The sequence below is a fragment of the Plectropomus leopardus genome, chromosome 9, assembly GCF_026936395.1.
Source record: "Plectropomus leopardus strain MGB_pleo_1.0 chromosome 9, ASM2693639v1, whole genome shotgun sequence".
Classification (NCBI taxonomy): domain Eukaryota; kingdom Metazoa; phylum Chordata; class Actinopteri; order Perciformes; family Serranidae; genus Plectropomus; species Plectropomus leopardus.
The window spans coordinates 30,633,777-30,651,249 of record NC_142184.1 but is presented as its reverse complement, the minus strand read 5'-3'; the positions used below and the strand labels follow the sequence as shown (position 1 = coordinate 30,651,249).

General features: G+C 39.1%; 1 long non-coding RNA gene across 4 annotated transcripts in view; it reads left to right on the top strand.

The window, feature by feature from the left end:
* LOC148188771 (uncharacterized) overlaps nt 1–17,473 on the top strand; it is a 175,129-nt gene that overhangs the window by 116,917 nt on the left and 40,739 nt on the right. Inside the window, exon 3 of one of the 4 annotated variants that reach the window (XR_015777346.1) lies at nt 6,069–6,226. The exons of 2 other annotated variants lie outside the window; for them this stretch is intronic. This is a non-coding gene — a long non-coding RNA (uncharacterized LOC148188771). Of the gene's footprint in view, nt 1–532; nt 983–6,068; nt 6,227–17,473 lie in introns of those variants that run through there. One more of the 4 variants, XR_015777345.1, reaches the window with a different exon arrangement.

Genomic DNA, 17,473 nt, shown 5'->3' with positions numbered 1-17,473 from the left:
TCCCTTTGTCAGCCATGGTACACTGAATCAACAACTAAACAGATAAAAAAAAAAAAACTCCATAGTTGGTTTACCTCTATTTGTAATCGGTGCAATCGTGCTGTTTAATTAGGTACGTCACACTTAATTAAAGTTGGTTAAACTGTCTGTGTACCAATACATATGAACATGGAACAGCACTGTTTTTAAATGTAATTTCTCTCCTCCCATAATAAGAGATATAGTAGGAAATCTTTTGGATTTCTGATTAAGGGTAACCTGAAGCTTTTCTCCAAACGCCATAAAAAACAGATAAAGATCAGGTTAAAGAAAAAGGAATCCATGGTGGACCCATCACACACTCAACTTGCGAAGGCCACCAGTGGGCGATAACACTAATTGACAGTTGGTTTGTTCCATTGCTTGAGCACAAAAAGTCACCTTGCCAGCTCTAAAGGTAGAATGCCTTTGGGAGCTATAATATAATGACAGCCCCTCAAGCAGGCACGCTGACCAGGGATTTGTTCTCCTTCTCCCTTTTTCCTTCCACTAGGTCTACCCTTCCTCACGCTTTTCTACTCAACAACACCCACCCATGAGTCCTGTCTATTTTTATATTTTTTATATCGAGGAACACATCTCCTCTGGGGCAGCTCCCCCTTTTCTCTTTGCCCCTTTTCACTTTCTTTTGACCTCCTCCCTTCTCCTTCATCCTTTCCTCCTTTGCCCTTCATCCCCTTCACCCCTTTCCCCTCTCCATGTCCCACACACCCCCTCCCATCTCCCGATTCCCCCGGCTCCTTGTTAAGGGGCAGACTCAGGTGGCTCAGGGAGGCTGAGATGGATGAGGTGTCGGCCCAACGTCGACCCAGCGGCATCCTCGCAGAGCTGCACCAACGGGCAACATCCCACCGGCCTGTCAGGTCCGACCAGGTCTGGTGACAGCTACACACTGTAGTTCCCTTTGCTTTAGAGTACAGAACACTGATCATACAGGCGATATCACAATGGAGCCACCGTGCTATATGTTCTGAAGAAACAGCTTTGTACCTGACACGTGAGCTCTGACATTGAATTAAAGTTCAGTGGTTGCAGCACAATTATAAGGTGGGATGTTGCTGCCCTAATCTGATACTAAAAGCATAACTGCAGTTTTTTTATTTATCCAAATTTGGGGTATAGCAGGACATAACACAACATGTGTTTTTTTTTATTGTAGTCTCTTGGGGCTGTTTAAAATGTGCCGTTCTTCCGTGAACAGGTGGCATTATTGGTGCTCAGAAGAACAAAAAGCTAATTTGGCTTGTATTTCTAGTCTCCGCCTGTGGGTATTAAGGAGACTAAGGCCTACTGTACATGCACCCCAAAACAACTCTTCCTGCTGGTCTTGCATTGCAAACTAGCTGCATGTCCACCAGTTAAAATGGCATTATAGGTTATGAGTGCAGATTTGGTGGCCCTGAGGGTCAAAACACTACAATATTTCAGAAAACACTCAACCATTTCCCAAAACACTAAATTTCCAAAAACAAACAGCATATCAAGAAAACATCATTTCTCAAAACATGACAACATTGATCAGAACAAAATAACATTTCAGAAAACAAAAAAAACATTTCCCAAAACACTATAACATTTCCAAAAATACTATGTTTGACAAAACTCTACATTTCCCAAAACAAAACCTTACAGATAACAACATCACATTTCCTCAAACACTACAACATTCTGGGCCCACCTGAACCTGAGCTGCAGAGAACAAACAGTGACTGATAATTCCCTCTGATTCCCACAGAAACATAATTATTCTGCTGGACTGAATTTCAGTGTAGGCAGTTTTTGCTGGAATCTGATGCTAACTACAAACCAGAGAGCCTGTGTGTGCCTTACTATACATGAAGCTTTTGCTCCTCACTTGGCCAGAGGTATGCTGGAGACTACATTTGGACTACTGGACAATATTGTATTGGTTGAGTACATGGCCATGTTGTTGTCATTTTATTTTGCCTCTGCCTCTGAAGAATGACTGAGAGCCGCTGCTTGCTGTTGGCTGTGAGACAGTGCAGAAAAACAGCGTGTAGACCACTTCACATCTTACTGTGTCAATTAACAGTTTATTTTGACCAAACCAGAGTTGATCATTGTAGGAACATCAAACTAACCTGCCATGGCAGTTTTAGTGAGTTTCATTTTGTTCCTGTTAAGTCTGAATAATGTGTTTGAATATCGTCAATCGCCAGTTGTCGGGCTAACTGTGGCCTTTTTGATGACTCACTGGAGAGCTTCTTCAGATTCACAAAGATAAACTGGAAAAAACAACCAAGGCTATCGGGGCTGAGAGGGCAGATGAACACTGAGCATTTTTGTCACCTAACCTTGTGTTTTGGCCAACAAAGTAACAGCTTTTGGCTGTGGTGGTCATACACAGCTTCTAGGCACAATGAGACAGTGTAACTAAATTTGTCAATTTTTACTGTGCTCTATTCAAAAAATGAAGTAAATGATTTCAGGCGCCTTTACTTTTTGTAATGAAAGCCCTGCAGGTTTGGGCAATATTTCAGGTTTGAGCATTGGGAAATGTAGGCACTGCAAAAAAAAGAAGAAAAATTCAGAAAAACTCAGCCTCTCTGTCATCGCTTCAGTTGAATGCATTTACCATAAACGTTGAATATCGGTTGAATATCCACTTAAAACGTGGCGAGTGTTTCCTTTAACACTCGGTCTACCAGAAATCTGCAACTACTAGAATGACCATAGCAGTCATTTTGACTGCTCGGACATTATTTGATTATAATTTGGATTATCATTAAAAACATCTAAGAATAAATTGGTGGAATAGGTAAAAAACACATCAAGACACTAAATGAAAACTATAATGAATCAGTGTTTTATTTATTTAATTGACCTTTTCCAATTTATGGCACACTTGATAGACCAAAAAGCTGTCTATCAGAAAATCATGCTGTTTTGTAAATTATTTGGAGGCCCCCTGCAATACCTAAATAAAGGCTAAGGCTCAGGCTAAAGGCTCACAAGATCACATAAAACTAGCACAGGCTTACATTACAGAAATATGCATTATAGCAAACAATAGCCTAATAATAATGATGATAATAAGGAGTCCTCCTGTAGGCCTCATACCTTGAAAATTAGCAGATGGGATGTCAGCAAGTGTGGAATTCGATGTTTCCAGTCGTCTTTTTTTGCTAGTGGGCATCTCTGAAATGATTTCTGAATCACTCTCAGAGCTAGATGAAGCTTCTTCCAAACACCAAGAGACATCACTCTCTGAACCTGCTCCTCCGTCGGATTCTTCCTCATCAAGACTCTGAAGCAAGGCTAAAGCCTCCATAACAGACATTTTCTTTCTACTTGTCATTTTTGTCTCTCTTGGGTTTAGAGTGAAGCTATAACTAGGTTTTAGCTTCACAGAGCATAAAAAACAAACAGACAATAGAGCAGGAGAAAGAGCGGGAAAATGTAGCAAATAGTGAAATATGACACCCCCTGACCATAGCAGTCAATTTGACTGCTATGGTCATTCGAGGTAGTAATACTCAGATCTCTTTTGTGTTTTGAAATTTTAATGATAAAACAATGTTAGAATAAAATATACACACATTTAGGAAAAGTCAGGGTCCTATTGGTACATAGGTTTAACTTTGGTACATAACCAAGTTATGACGTCGCAAATTTTGAAAGCAGTCAAAATGACTGCCTTGGTAGTTCTAGTGTTAACACTGCAAGTGTGTCTTACTCTTCTATTATTAGTATTTTTAAAACGCAACACTATGTTGCACACATTTCATTGTCAACATTTATCGCGGCCACACTGTTTTGAGTGTTCTCTGCACCAGCTTACTTTAACATGAATTGGAAGGTGAGCAATTACTTTGAGAAATCAATGCTCTCCTTGAGAATTCTCATCTTAGATGCGTTCAGAGTGATAGATTAAAAGCCTTTATGTAGAAGTTTTAGTCAGAGCAACCTCTACTTTATAATTTAGATTGTCCAACCTCTTCCTCCCTGTTTGCCTAAATCAATTTGCGGCATTTTTTACCCACCTCAATATTTTATAAAGCGCCTTGATACAAACATAAATAAAATCAATGTTCCATTTTCCACTGAAGTGCTTTTGGAGAGTTGCATTTTATTGCTAATTAGCGGTAACAAAGAAAGAGAAAAAAAAGTTTCAGAATGAAAAGACGGGGTGAAAAAAAAAAAACAGCGCTGCCAACCCCACTTCTAGAATGATGATGTTTAACCTCCCTAGAAACCGCCAGCTCTAAACAGCTATTGATTTGCTAATTGCCTTCACTTTCAATTCCATTGTTCCTTAAGGTGGTATTTAACCCCTGTGACATGCCGTATTTACTGAGAGAAAAAAAAACAAAAAAAACACGAAACATCTCAGCCTCTAAGGACCAGGGTGTTCATTCCACAGTCAGCGGCAGGTCCAACCTGAACTTTTTTAAAGAAAGCACTTTACAGTGTGTATGTGTGTGTTTGTCTCTGGTAGTTTTTAAGTTTTTCCATACATCTCCCAAAGTTTGATGTGTAATTGTCGTAGACTTTAACCACTATGGTGCTCTCAATGAAATTAGATAATTGGTTATTTATACACAAGTCCAGTTGATGATCATAAGACAAATCATCAAGGACAAAAAACAAATTATTTAATCAATTTTTTTCCTGTTACAGACTGATTGCTGAATTTATTTCAGTTAATTTCTCCTCCATCTGAATTACATCAGTTTAAATATGGCTTACCCACTTAAGAAAAGGGGTCAAAACAGGGGTTGGATTATGCTAATGTAAGCATTTTGTTTATGTGCTATTAGATGTGAAACCTTCTGTGGCCTATGTGTCAAATTTGTTCTGAACAAAGAAAATTACCATACTGAGCTCACGCTGATGAAGAGGGTCGGTGTCTCCAGATAAAATTAAGATTGATCTTATTACAACAACTCATTTAGAGGCTAAGACTTAATCAATAGTAACTGTTTAGTACAAGGCTCTATTAGCCTACAGGCAATCCAGTGCCTTGTCCTGCACATCATTATGTTTGCCAGCCCTCTTGTGCGATAATACCTAACAGTTAGGTCACATGTGCGATCATGAAATGCGAAGCATGGGATCTGACTATGAAAAAAAATAGAATTAAATGGTCTACTCATGCCAAAAGATTAAATAATATCAATGTCTGATTTAAGATGTAACATACAATCCAGGCCTTTTTATTAAATGCTTTAAGTTTTAGTTATGTTGAAATTTTTGCTAACTTGGTGCATTCAGGAATTCCAGGTGTAAGGTAAAAAGTCATACTTATCACAATTACAGATGTAATATGAATTTTCCATATCACAATCGTGATAAATTATCACTGTTATCAGTATTATTGTGATATTGTTGAAATGTGCTGCTACTCACACTGAAATCATTTCACCAAATTTTGTTTTAAACACAAACATTATCAGCAGCAGCACTGCACACTTTTTGCATTAACATTAAAATAAAAACAGTTACGTAATAACAAACAACATGAAAATCATGTTAAATGTGCAACGTTGGCACCATGTGGCAGGTCTTAATGGACACAACCTTAACTAGGCAAATGTGCAAATATAAAAGCAACACGGAACTCTAATAAACAAAGCAATGTTTAGAACATTACTCTCACTAGTACTGCCTTACGCCGTGCTTTTGGGTTCATGCGAAGAAGTTTTCAGAAGGGGGAGGGACAGGCTGCATGTTTAACATCACTGTGTCTGTAGGAGATTATTACTGCTAACTTCAATGCATTACAGTCTGACAATATTTATTACGTTTTCAAAGCACGGTAATCACACACAGTTATTATAAAACTAAAATTTGAACGGTATTACTAACCATCAGGGAATTTAACTGTGATTATCATGATAATCAGTAACTGTTACATCCCTAATCATAACTGAAGAGTTCATTATAGCTATGATTTGGATGTTGATTGAGGCTGGTTATGTCAGGTTGATTTTCTGAGTGGACCCAGGGTCAAAACATCGACAACAATGCAGGTGAAGTTTAACAGGTTTATTGTAATTCTACTGTAGATGGAGATGCGTTGATGAGAGGGAATGACTGGGAACAGAAGAGTGAACAGGTGGTATGGCGAGCAGCAGAGCAACGTGGCAGGTGGGCAAGCAGGTAGACGGACAAACATGAATCCTGGAGCACAGAGAACAAACAAGCAATAAAAATACAACACGAGGAAAACTATTCTCAATAACAGAAGAGCTTTTGTCTGAACGTGGTTGCTACTCAGACTGGAACAACAATCTGGCAATGAGTGGAAGGCCAGAGTATTGTGGGTTGATGAACTGATTGTAGCCAGGAGTGTGGTAAGCCAGGAGATCAGATCAGATTTCAGATCTGGCAGAAGCTGCTGAGCATCCACACAGCCGGACCAGATAAAATATGATTATTTTTACTCTTACCCACAGCCTGCCAAAATTTAGTTCACTTTTAGCTGTGCCCATTACAGGTGAATAATTATAAGTAATTGAATTTATATAATTGTATTTTTTACCAATACATATCTTTTTTGTGGGTTACTCATTGGGTACCAAACACAGTGCATGAATCTTGGTATGGCTGTGTGTGTATGCACTTACTCTTTAAAGGTTGCGTGTGTAATTTTTTAAAAACAAATTTAATGACATACATTGAGAAAAGTTTTGCAGTTTTGTTTCCATTTCAGTGAGGTTTAGTTGCATAAACTTACCTTCACATGGCACACAAACCGCACTTTTCTGGATGGAAGTCCTTTGCGTATTTTTAAGCCAGGCAGACTTTCTCGCTCTTTATGCTATGACCCCTGGCTTCCACCTTGTCTCCTGTCATAATTATTACAGCCACGAGACGTCACCATCTAGCAACAAACGTAAGCAGCCCTTTAATGGTCTGACAATGGTCTTCTGTAACTAATGTGTGTGTGTGTGTGTGTGTGTGTGTGTGTGTGTGTGTGTGTGTGTGTGTGTGTGTGTGGCAGGCCCCTTCTAACCCATATTTATGAGGCTGATGGAGAAAATCAAATATCACAATATTTTTGACAAAATACCACCATATCGATATTGGGATGATATCTTTAGTTTGACTATTGGTGCTTTCACAAAATATTTACGCAAAGAGATTTCTGTTAAATGATCATCAGCAATGTCAATACAATGACTAAATGGGTAAAGGCAATTAATGAACAAGCTAGAACAGTCAGGTAGTTAAGAAAATGACTTCTCCTTGTAATGCAGCCTTTAAAACCAGGAAAAGACAACAGTCTAAGACAATAATTGGTCTCATATCACAATATTGACATAATATCGATATCTTGCCCAGCTCCACTGATAACAAGCATTTAATGGCCTGATAACAGCTGAACCGGCTTCATGTGGACACACAGAGGGCACGGAGTGCAGCATCGACTCTGATCCCTGCTGTTCAAAGCAGCTCGTTGCTGTCTGTAAGGTCCATATCTGTTCACAGCTCCAGTAATCCTACAGCAGCTGTGATGTGTTACATGCCTAAGACAAAGACCTGATGATGTGTCATTATAAGGTTGATGCTTTAAAAGATACAGTTTTATAAGCCTACAAACAATATAGACAACATTTTCACAAGCATGTTTGTATCCACTTCTTAAAAGTCATAATCAGTTTGGCACAGGGAGGCATGTTAATGGATCGGTACTCACCTCAGGGTATCGGAATCAAACTTGGGGAAGAAACTGTGATCATAAGTGTGAGCCAGAAAAGAGATTCATTTTATGATCCATTTCATTTAGGTCTAAGTGCAGAGCGACAGCTATTTCTTTCTCTATCCAGCATCTCACCAAAATGTGCAATTTTCCTCAGTTTCATTGGCTTTTTCCTGCACGTTGGCGCATAAATTGGAAAGAAAAAAACAATTTTTTGGTTATCTAGTGACGCAACTTTAATCATAGTCTACCTGTCATTCCCTTGGTTGTGTTTGTATTTATTCACTCTTATCATTCACGCTATTGTTATCCTCCAAGTTTCTTTATTAGATAAAATGTTGACTTTTTGGACCGTTCTTTTGAAATTCTACGCTATAAACTTCTTCAAAATGCTGTACCATAAGTTTTTATCAACATCTGGAATGATTACTTTTTTGATCGTTTTTACCACCTGCAATAGTATGACTTTTTTCAACATTTTATTGTTGACTTTTTTAACCGTTTCTTCCACATTCTATACTATAATGTTCTTCAAAATGTCAAAAATTTTTTTGACAATTGGAACAATTAATTTTTCAACCATTTTTTCCACAGCGTTAGTATGGCATTTGTGACATACTATAGTATGACTTGATCAACATTTTAAATGTTGACTTTTTGGACTGCTCTTTTGAAATTCTATACGAAAAACTTCTTCAAAATGCTGTACTAGCAAACTGGTAGTAGTAGTCGTAGTTCTGCTACCATGACTTCGACAACCGCTGCTATAACTAATAGCTATAACTAACCACTGCTATAACTAATAGTAACTACTGTACTTATACTAGTTCTGCTGCTACTACTACAGTAGTACTATTACAAAAACTTCTGCTACTTTTTCTACTACCACTACTGCTACTACTTTTACTACTTCTTCTTTTACTACTACCGTTTCTGCTTCTACTAGTAGCACTAGAACTACGTCTACTACTAATACAACTACTTCTACCACTACTACCACTGCTGTCACTGCTATTATCACTACTCCTAGCAACAAAAATACTACTACTGCTACTTATACAACTTCTATTTCTACTACAACTACTGCTACTACTATTACTACTAGAAGTAGTTATACAACAACTACTTAAATTCTGCTACTGCTATTACTACTACTACTTTTACTACTACCATTACTGCTTATACTGGTAGTTGTGTTCTGGAACTATTGCTACTGTTAATACACCTACCTCTACTACTATTACAACTACTACTACTACTACTGCAATTGCTACTACTACTGCTACTACTGCTTCTTATAATATTACTACTCCTAGTAGTAATATATGTACTGCTGTTTCTTATACTTCCATGAATACAACTCCCACTAATGCTATTAATACTACTAGTAGTAATTCTTCTGTACTTTTTTGCTCAACTGCTACTTCTGCATACTTTAAGCTGCAGAAATTAAAATGGAAAAATGTTATGCTCTTGAAGGGCATGCATGCCTCTCATTTTTTTTTTTCTACATTTCATGCCTCAAAATATAAAAAATGTATTATTTTAACCTTTTCAGTTAATATCAACTTCTTCCTTTGACACTCTTCCAGTTCAACTCGTAGCTTCTTCAGTTTAGAGCAGTTCAGCTTTCAATTCTGCCAGTTTTTCAGATATAAATCAGATATTTCAGCTTTAAGCATCCACATGCAAGTTCCGCAGGACATGCATTATCTAGTTTAATATGTGCTTCTTTCTGTCTAGAAAAAAAATAGTCATTATGTTTCAGATGTGTTGTAGTTTTCAGTAATCTAAAAGTCTGTTCCTAACTGAACAATATTATACTCAGACTTCCTTATTAATTCCTACATCCCACTTGAACTTTTTTGGGCCTCTCTCCAGCTGTGGGAACATGGATCTATCACCACCTTTGACCCAAACAGAGACGGCAGCAAGTGGGAGCTTAGAAACTGAGCACCATATTGCAATCACAGACCGTGCTCTCGACCCCACGCCTGCTTGATTCTGTGTCTCTCCTCTTCCCCCTGTGGCCTCTGTCGATATCTCATGCATGAACCTTGCAGTGACCGAACAGCGCAGCAGCTAAAGGTATCGCTCACAGCCCCTCTGAGCTGCTGCTTCGTGTGTGTATGTGTGTGTTGTCATGAGAGAGAAGCCTGCTGCTCTGATCCTGTTGGCTTGAGATGGATCTGGAGCCTCATGCTACAGCTGGCGTGCTGGCAAGCTGTCTACTGCCAACCGCGTGTGTGTCTTTGTGTGTCTGTGTGTGTCTGCGTGTGATCGGTGCGGCTTCACATCCAGACAAAAAAGAAAAACACCTACTGCTGTACCAGTGTGTGTTTTCTCTACACACACACACACACACACACACACACACACACACACACACACACATGCTCGCTCAAAAGACACCACCACCAGCAGCACCGAGGGATTTATTTCACTATCAAATATTCAGAGCATCAAACATTTGAGGTCTGCCATGTGAAAGTAACTCCACAGTGCAGCGGTGCAAAAAAAGTATATAAACCTGCTGCCAGGCTGTTATTTTCTCTCACTTCTGAATCAAAATGTCTGATCATCACACACAGTCATTTCTAATATAATTGAAGCACAATGGTGTAATAAGTACTGTCTATAAAAGCTTGGATCTAATGTTCTACTTCTATAAAAATATAATCCTTTAACAATAATTCCTCCTGTTTGATTGCTTGTAATAAAAGCTATAAATATGCATTTCCAAGATACATATTAGGTGTTGTGATGACTTAACAAGGACAGAGAGACTATTATATAATGTGCTTAGATTATGCATAATTCAAATTTATTGAGTGGGTATAATTTGGAGGTAGGAGCTGCTCTTCAATCACAGCTGTGATGGGAACTTTTACTGTGATATAAAGATTAGTTAGCAGGGACTCTGTGAAGCGTCTGTACTATGAGCTGTGACCAAATTATACTTATTAATTATGTAATAAAATACTCAGTGCTCTTCCTCAGCTTGATCTTTTTTTTGGGACAGGATAGTTGAACACTGGACAGTTTTTATTTCAGCCATAAAACACACCGGAGTATGTGCTACAGTATGTTTCACTGCAGCTTCACATGTGACCTTGGAAGATGTGTTGTTATAGAGCTGGGTATGGGTACCTGATACTTTAAAGCTATCAACCAAAATAACCCACTTCCATATGTAACTTCTCCAGTCAAACGATACCTGTTTTGATTTTTTTTAGCAAAAAAATAACTTTTTGTTGTTTTTTTTTTTCATTTTGTTGTTATTGTTAGTTTCATTAGTTAGTTTTCTGGACTATATCGAGTGTGGTGAAGTTGCGCACGGTGTATTTGACGAAGTTGGCAGTTCAGTGTGCTGAGATGCCATTAAAACATTGGTGGCCTTTTTCGCACCTTAATGCCTCAGTTGAAGTATTGGCTATCAAATTAAATAGAAAAAAGGTACCAAATGAAGTACTCTGTTGCTATCAGTATCACTTTAAGGGTACTGGAATTGTAAAGGTGTTGCTGCCACGGCAGCTGCGGCGAGGATATTACCTCTGTAAAAGGTGCGCCCGCTCTATCAGGTGAGCTACTAAGCGCCCTGGACTAATAAGATTTTTGTTGGTCAAGCGTCAAGGATACTGTGACCTTGCATTCATCTTGTTGTGGTTAACGTGTTATCTCAAGGATTTCTTTGGCACAGCGTCCACGTTGAGTACCAGATGAACTGATTCAGATTTCCTGATCAAAGGCCAAGGGACCTTATAGCTTGAGGGAATATCTTTAAATTTGGCAAAAAAATTCACTTGAACTCAACAACGAACTGACTGTATTTTTATTGGTCAAAGATTGAGTTCACCTTCACCTTTCATCCATCTTACTCTCATTAACATGTTATCTCAGGAAAACCTTGAGGGAACTTCTTAAAATTTGGCAGAAAAATCCACTTTGAGACACTGACTGACTATTTTGTGGTCGAAGGTCAAGGTCACTATCTGCCGCATTCTTGTGAACGCAATAATTTAAAGAATATCTAAAGGGGATTTCTTTCGTTTTGGCACAAAAACCTACTTGAATTAAGACGTCAACCAATTAGAATTCGGTAATCAATGGTTAAGAGAGAATCGAAATTGAGCATCCAGTTCTGTAATGTGAACAAAGTCTCAAATTTGTATGTCGCCCAGTGGCTCCATTGGTGGAGCTGACGCCCCATGTGCAAAGGATGCGTCCTTGCTGCGGCAGCCGCGGGTTCAAATCAGGCCTCGGCTCTTTGCTGTCCTATTTTTAATAAAGGCAAAAAAGCCAAAAAAAAACTTTAAAAAAGTCAGATATCACAACTAAGTGTATATCACATTAAACATTAAGTAAACAAGGCTATAAATCTGACCAGACATTTGAGTTTTGGATACTTGGATAATTTTGGATACCCCCCCACCCCGACACACACACACACACACACACACACACACACACACACAAAAAAAAACATAAAAAATTATTGAGGTTCAATAGCAAGCCTTGGCTGCGTATGGTTTTAGGAAGGTGCTGAGAATCTGCAAGTGTTTCAATTGGCAGGAATATTTTTTTAAGCCACGGTGAGAACAGTCCCAGGCAGCCTCAGCTTGCCATTCTTTCACACGTCTCGCCATAATCAGGGTGAAGGCCCCGGAGGAAACCCTGTTGATCTGTAACCCTGGTTATTCCACTCAGGCCGTCACCCACCTCCCACTAGCATTCAACTGGAAACCTCAATGCACCGGTGTAATTATGGCCAAACAAGTCCCATATGTACACGCAGGACCAACACAGTCGGACACAAATGAGCACACACACACACACACACACACACACACACACGCACACACACACACACACAGGAGAACGTATCTGTGAATGAGCTCACAGATGCAAACACATTAATACATCACACTTACTCAAGCATATGAAGGCACACACACAAACACTATAGTTTGTATGGGTGAACACACAAACACACACTATGTGAAGGGTGTAATGGCATGCTAATCAATGCAAAGCCCTTGATGTAGTGGAGCAGATGGCCTGAGGATGAGCGGCACAAGGCTGACAGGTACACTCCTCTTCTACTTTTTTTCCTTTTTGCACATTTTATCTCTTTTCTTCTTCCTTTTCTGTTTTTCTTTCTCCTTATATTCCCTTCATATTTCTCTTTTCTCTGAACTTTATTTTCTCTCTCCACCAATATTTCCCTACTCTAATCTTGCTATTTCGTCCTCTTTCATCACCACGCCATCTCACTTGACTTTTTCTGTCTCCGTTCCACACAGTTGATATGAATAATCAACAGCGTGCGAGGAGCGGCTGAAACGCTGCTTTGCCTCTGAAGTAGTAAACAGTAAAATGATGTCTGATGTCTTGAGGGCAGCTCTTTGGAAATCCAAAGCAGGAAAAAAAATGACGTAAAGGCTAAAAAAAAGGGAAAAAAGCCCCTTTTCTGTACAAAGTCAAATGCTTCTTTTAATGACATTGGCATTTTTGAACTTTTTCAATCAGTCTGCTGAATTTTTTAATTCAGTGTGAATGATTGAAGCTTCCATTGAAAGAGCTTTTATATGTGGGTTGTGGGTGATGAAGCACCTGACATACTTCAACTTTTTCAAGGCTGCATTGTGGGTGGTTAAGAAAGAGAAAAATAAGTTATTTCACAGCCACCACATGACTCACATAATCACATAATAAAGGGTAACAATCGGCCATACATCCCTCTTTCCTTTTATGTGGTAAATGTGTGAAGTTTGCGCCTGCGCTCTCCCTCATTTGCCCTTCACAGCTATCACTTTTCACTTCAATAGCATCACATCCGTAGCCCTCGTTAAGCTATTGTGCAAAAGAGCCCATAATCTACTGTGGAAATGATGCTCAGACACTTAACATCTCTGATTCACTTTCTCCCACCACCGAAGTGAAATTTCACTTCTATGATGAAACACGATGACGAATCTCTGGCAGCTGACTGATGAATCGGAGGCAGCTGTGGAAAGGAGAAGTGCATGAGTCAACCGATCATTTACATATAACACCAACAAAATTATGCGTGTTTGGTGGCTCCTGGTCATTAAAACAAGGCTTGGTGCAGAAAAATTTGCATAACCCACACGCAGTACTGAGAGGGCCAAAACAAAAGATCTGCCACGGTGATGGGATGCATCATAGGCTAACGCTGTCCAATCATTCAGTAATGCTCCATGCAAACCTTGAAGAGGCCACGCAACATTAAGCAACTATTTATTCACAATCATGATGCAAAAAAATCCACAAAAGGCACTGGATTTTTGCTTTACAAAATCAAAATGTGGTGAGAAATAATCTTTTTTTCTGCCCACAGAATGTAGGAAACTTGTGTGGAGCAAGTGATGTACAGTGGAAGGCTTCTGATCACACACAAAATCCCATAGTCTAGTTACAAGGAAAGGAGGGGTGGTTTTATTATGCACAAATGAAACCAAGAGGGAAACAAAAAGTGCAATGACCTAAAGACATTACAAATCACGTGGCTCAGGCTGATATGTATTGTTTTGTATTGCAGTGAGTATTGAAACGTTTCATGGATCAAGTTAGCATTGAAGAAGCAGTGCAGTTTAGGGGGATCTATTGGCAGAGATGGAATATAATGTTCATACTTTTTTAAAGTGTTCCCTACAGAAAACGAGTCCATCTGTGGTTGTAGGTGACAATGAAACATTCTTGTGTGTCCCTTTGTATTATTTTGTGTCTCCTCTCTCCTCTCACGTTTTCACGACTCTGTGAACGCAGCGCCGACTGACCTCTTCTTTCTTCCCCCCACAGCGGTTTGTGAGTTGCGAGGTGGGTGTTTGATCTGTCGATACATTCAGAGCTGATCATGAAGAATTAGAATGTGTCCACGATCTGCCATCATGGAGAGATCTTTGTATCGTGCTACAGTGCACATTCTATCTGTTGTAGTTCTATGCTCATACACGTGACGCATGTATTCAGTTGGTTATTATTTTTAGATGTTAACAAATCCTACACACTGCTCCTAGAAATGCTTGGTCAGATTATTAGGCTTGTATACTTTTAATACTTTAGACTGTATTTTAATTAGATTGAGAAACATTGGCTCTCTTAAGTATATTTTGTTAAAGGTGCATTCATTTTTTTTTTTTTTTCCCTCCTGGAGGCGGTGAAATAAGTTGTAAACACGTTGGCTATATTTACTTACGTAATATGACTTTTCTTTAAAAAGTCAATGATCAGCCAAACATATCTTTAAAAAGCTCCTTTGCTTGGAAATATGTCTGTACACATATGTTGTCTGTTTGTTTTAAATTGCTACTTACTTATTGAAATTGTATTGAGGTGACTTGAGTTGAATAGACAATAGAAAAGAGTTATGAAGAACTAGTTAACAAACTGTTACCTATTTATGCATCCAGCAGAAAAGGAGGAACATTAGCTTTTAATTGGCATTGTATTTATGGCCATCAATGAACACAAATGCACTTTTAAAACTATAGTCTTCATTTTTATAATAATATATGAAATTTTACAGTTCCATCATAAAAGAAATCCAATACCTTGGTCGGACTGTGACAAAATCTGTAATAATATTAGAGTTTTTTTCGCAAGTAAAACAGCATTCCACTATCTCTCCTTTTTGTAAATAGTCACGGCTCAATATTAACAATTGCTCTAGGCAAAAAAAACTCTGCGCTCAGGCAATTGGAATGCCTTGTGCAGTCATCCTATTGGGCAAATAGAAAATAAATGCAACATATTTAATGTTATCTAAATATAAACTGCATGCAGTACAGCTGTAGTAAAGCTTTTCCAGATGAGCTTTTTCAGCTAAGTCTGTCCCACCACAAAGCAATGGACAGAACTGATGAGAAAAATTGGACATACTGGAGGCTATCAAAGTCACAGTGATACAGAATTCAGTGTGACCTGATATGGGGTGCTGCAAGACAAGGGGGTGATGTAAGGTAGCACTCCTTCAGTGAGAGAGATAGTGGGCTTCAGAGCCACAAATCGAGGGGGCTTAATTTGATTTAAATGACCCACACATGACCTATAAGTATGTCTGAAAATTGCATATCATCAGCATATAATGGCATGGTAACTGATGTTGTTGCTGATGTGTGCATTGGTGGATTTTTGACATTGTAGCTAAATAATGTATTGGGGGATCTTTTGGGGATTGGTCTCATTGACTTTCTCTTTACCTCTTCTCCATCTATTATTTTCCTCACCTGTCTCTATGCCCTCTCCTGTCTATGGCAGGAGAGCGTGTATGTGTGTGTGTGTGTGTGCGCGCGTGCGCGTTATTGGGGGCATGTGAGCAGGTCGCCAGAGATTAGCTCCAGGACAACCCTCAGGCATCAACTCCACGCACACCGCCATCCACCACACATATACACACATAATATAAATGTTAGCATGATCACAAAAACCACACACTCCGCTGCACACAGGCTACTAGACTGAGCTGCTCCATTATTCAGCAATCTGCCAACAGAGCAGGGAATGTGGAGGAGGGAGATGAAGAGATAGACTAAGACGGGATGACAAGCAACTTGTTTGTTTGCCAAATAATTAAGGAGACATCAGTCTATGCTGGAGCTCAGATTTAAAGAGGGGGAACACAGGCAGGCAGAAAGAGTTGTAATGACGCTGACGGCTGTGCCGTTGATTCTGTCACTCATGTAGATTTTATCTCTCACCGAGAATCAGAGGCACAGACAGGAAGTGCTTTCATTACACGCAAGGTTTTAATGACTCACATGTGATCCGAATAAATTGGATGAGATTGAAAGAGCACAGTACTTACTTACCTTTTAATTTTTACGTGATGTGGTGTAGTTAATGACATTTTAGTCCAGGGAAAAAGGAACAATTATAGTCCCCTGCATGATTGCATGCAGAGTTACAGCAGTAACTATGTATTGTACAGCAGTTGTCATTGACTGAATTTTTTAAAATCATATTTGTAGTAAAATATGTAGTGTATCTGTCATTTTGACAGAAAAGATTTTGGGATCTACCACAAAATCAAGTAGTTCACACCCCTGTCCAGTTGGTGGCATGTGTATATTAATTAGCTAGTCTTCTCATTGATCTCTAATGCATGCCTTGTTGTCTAGCTGGCTTAAACTATCACAGTTGGAGGCTTTTTTGCTACATACCATTGCAAAATGTCACAGCAGTTGAGTGTCTGAAATTTCTTTGCTCGGCCAGTGTCCCTGTTCATCTTTTCTCTTAGTGCCCTCATAAATAGTAGTGTAGTGCTGCAGGAGCACACTGGAGTCATGCTGTGTCACTTTTTTCTCTAAGTGAGGAAACAGAGTATGTCCATAATGCATAATTGGGTTTCCTTTGGGGATGGGAAGAATATGCCCTTCTTAATTCTCATTGTTCTCTTAGTGTCCAGTCACTGTAGTCCACATGAAAGAAGGAGTAGTTGACAAAATGTCTGTAAGCTTGTCTGAGTCAGGTATTACCATGCACTCAAGGCAGTAAGCTTAAAGTCTAGGTAAGGTGATAATTAAAATGTGTTCTGAGTTTTTCACATCACAGAAAGATATGTGTGTACTGTACTTTATGTAGAAGAGGGTCTGAAAATCATGAAAAAATGCACAGTGTTCTCTGATCTGAAACGCTGGGGGCATGTCTGCTGGAGGAGCAGAGGCCATGCCCAATCGCAGGACTATGCTAATGATGCTTCTCATTTTTATACTGCTACGTTCTAAGGGTGGTGCTATGCTGAGTATA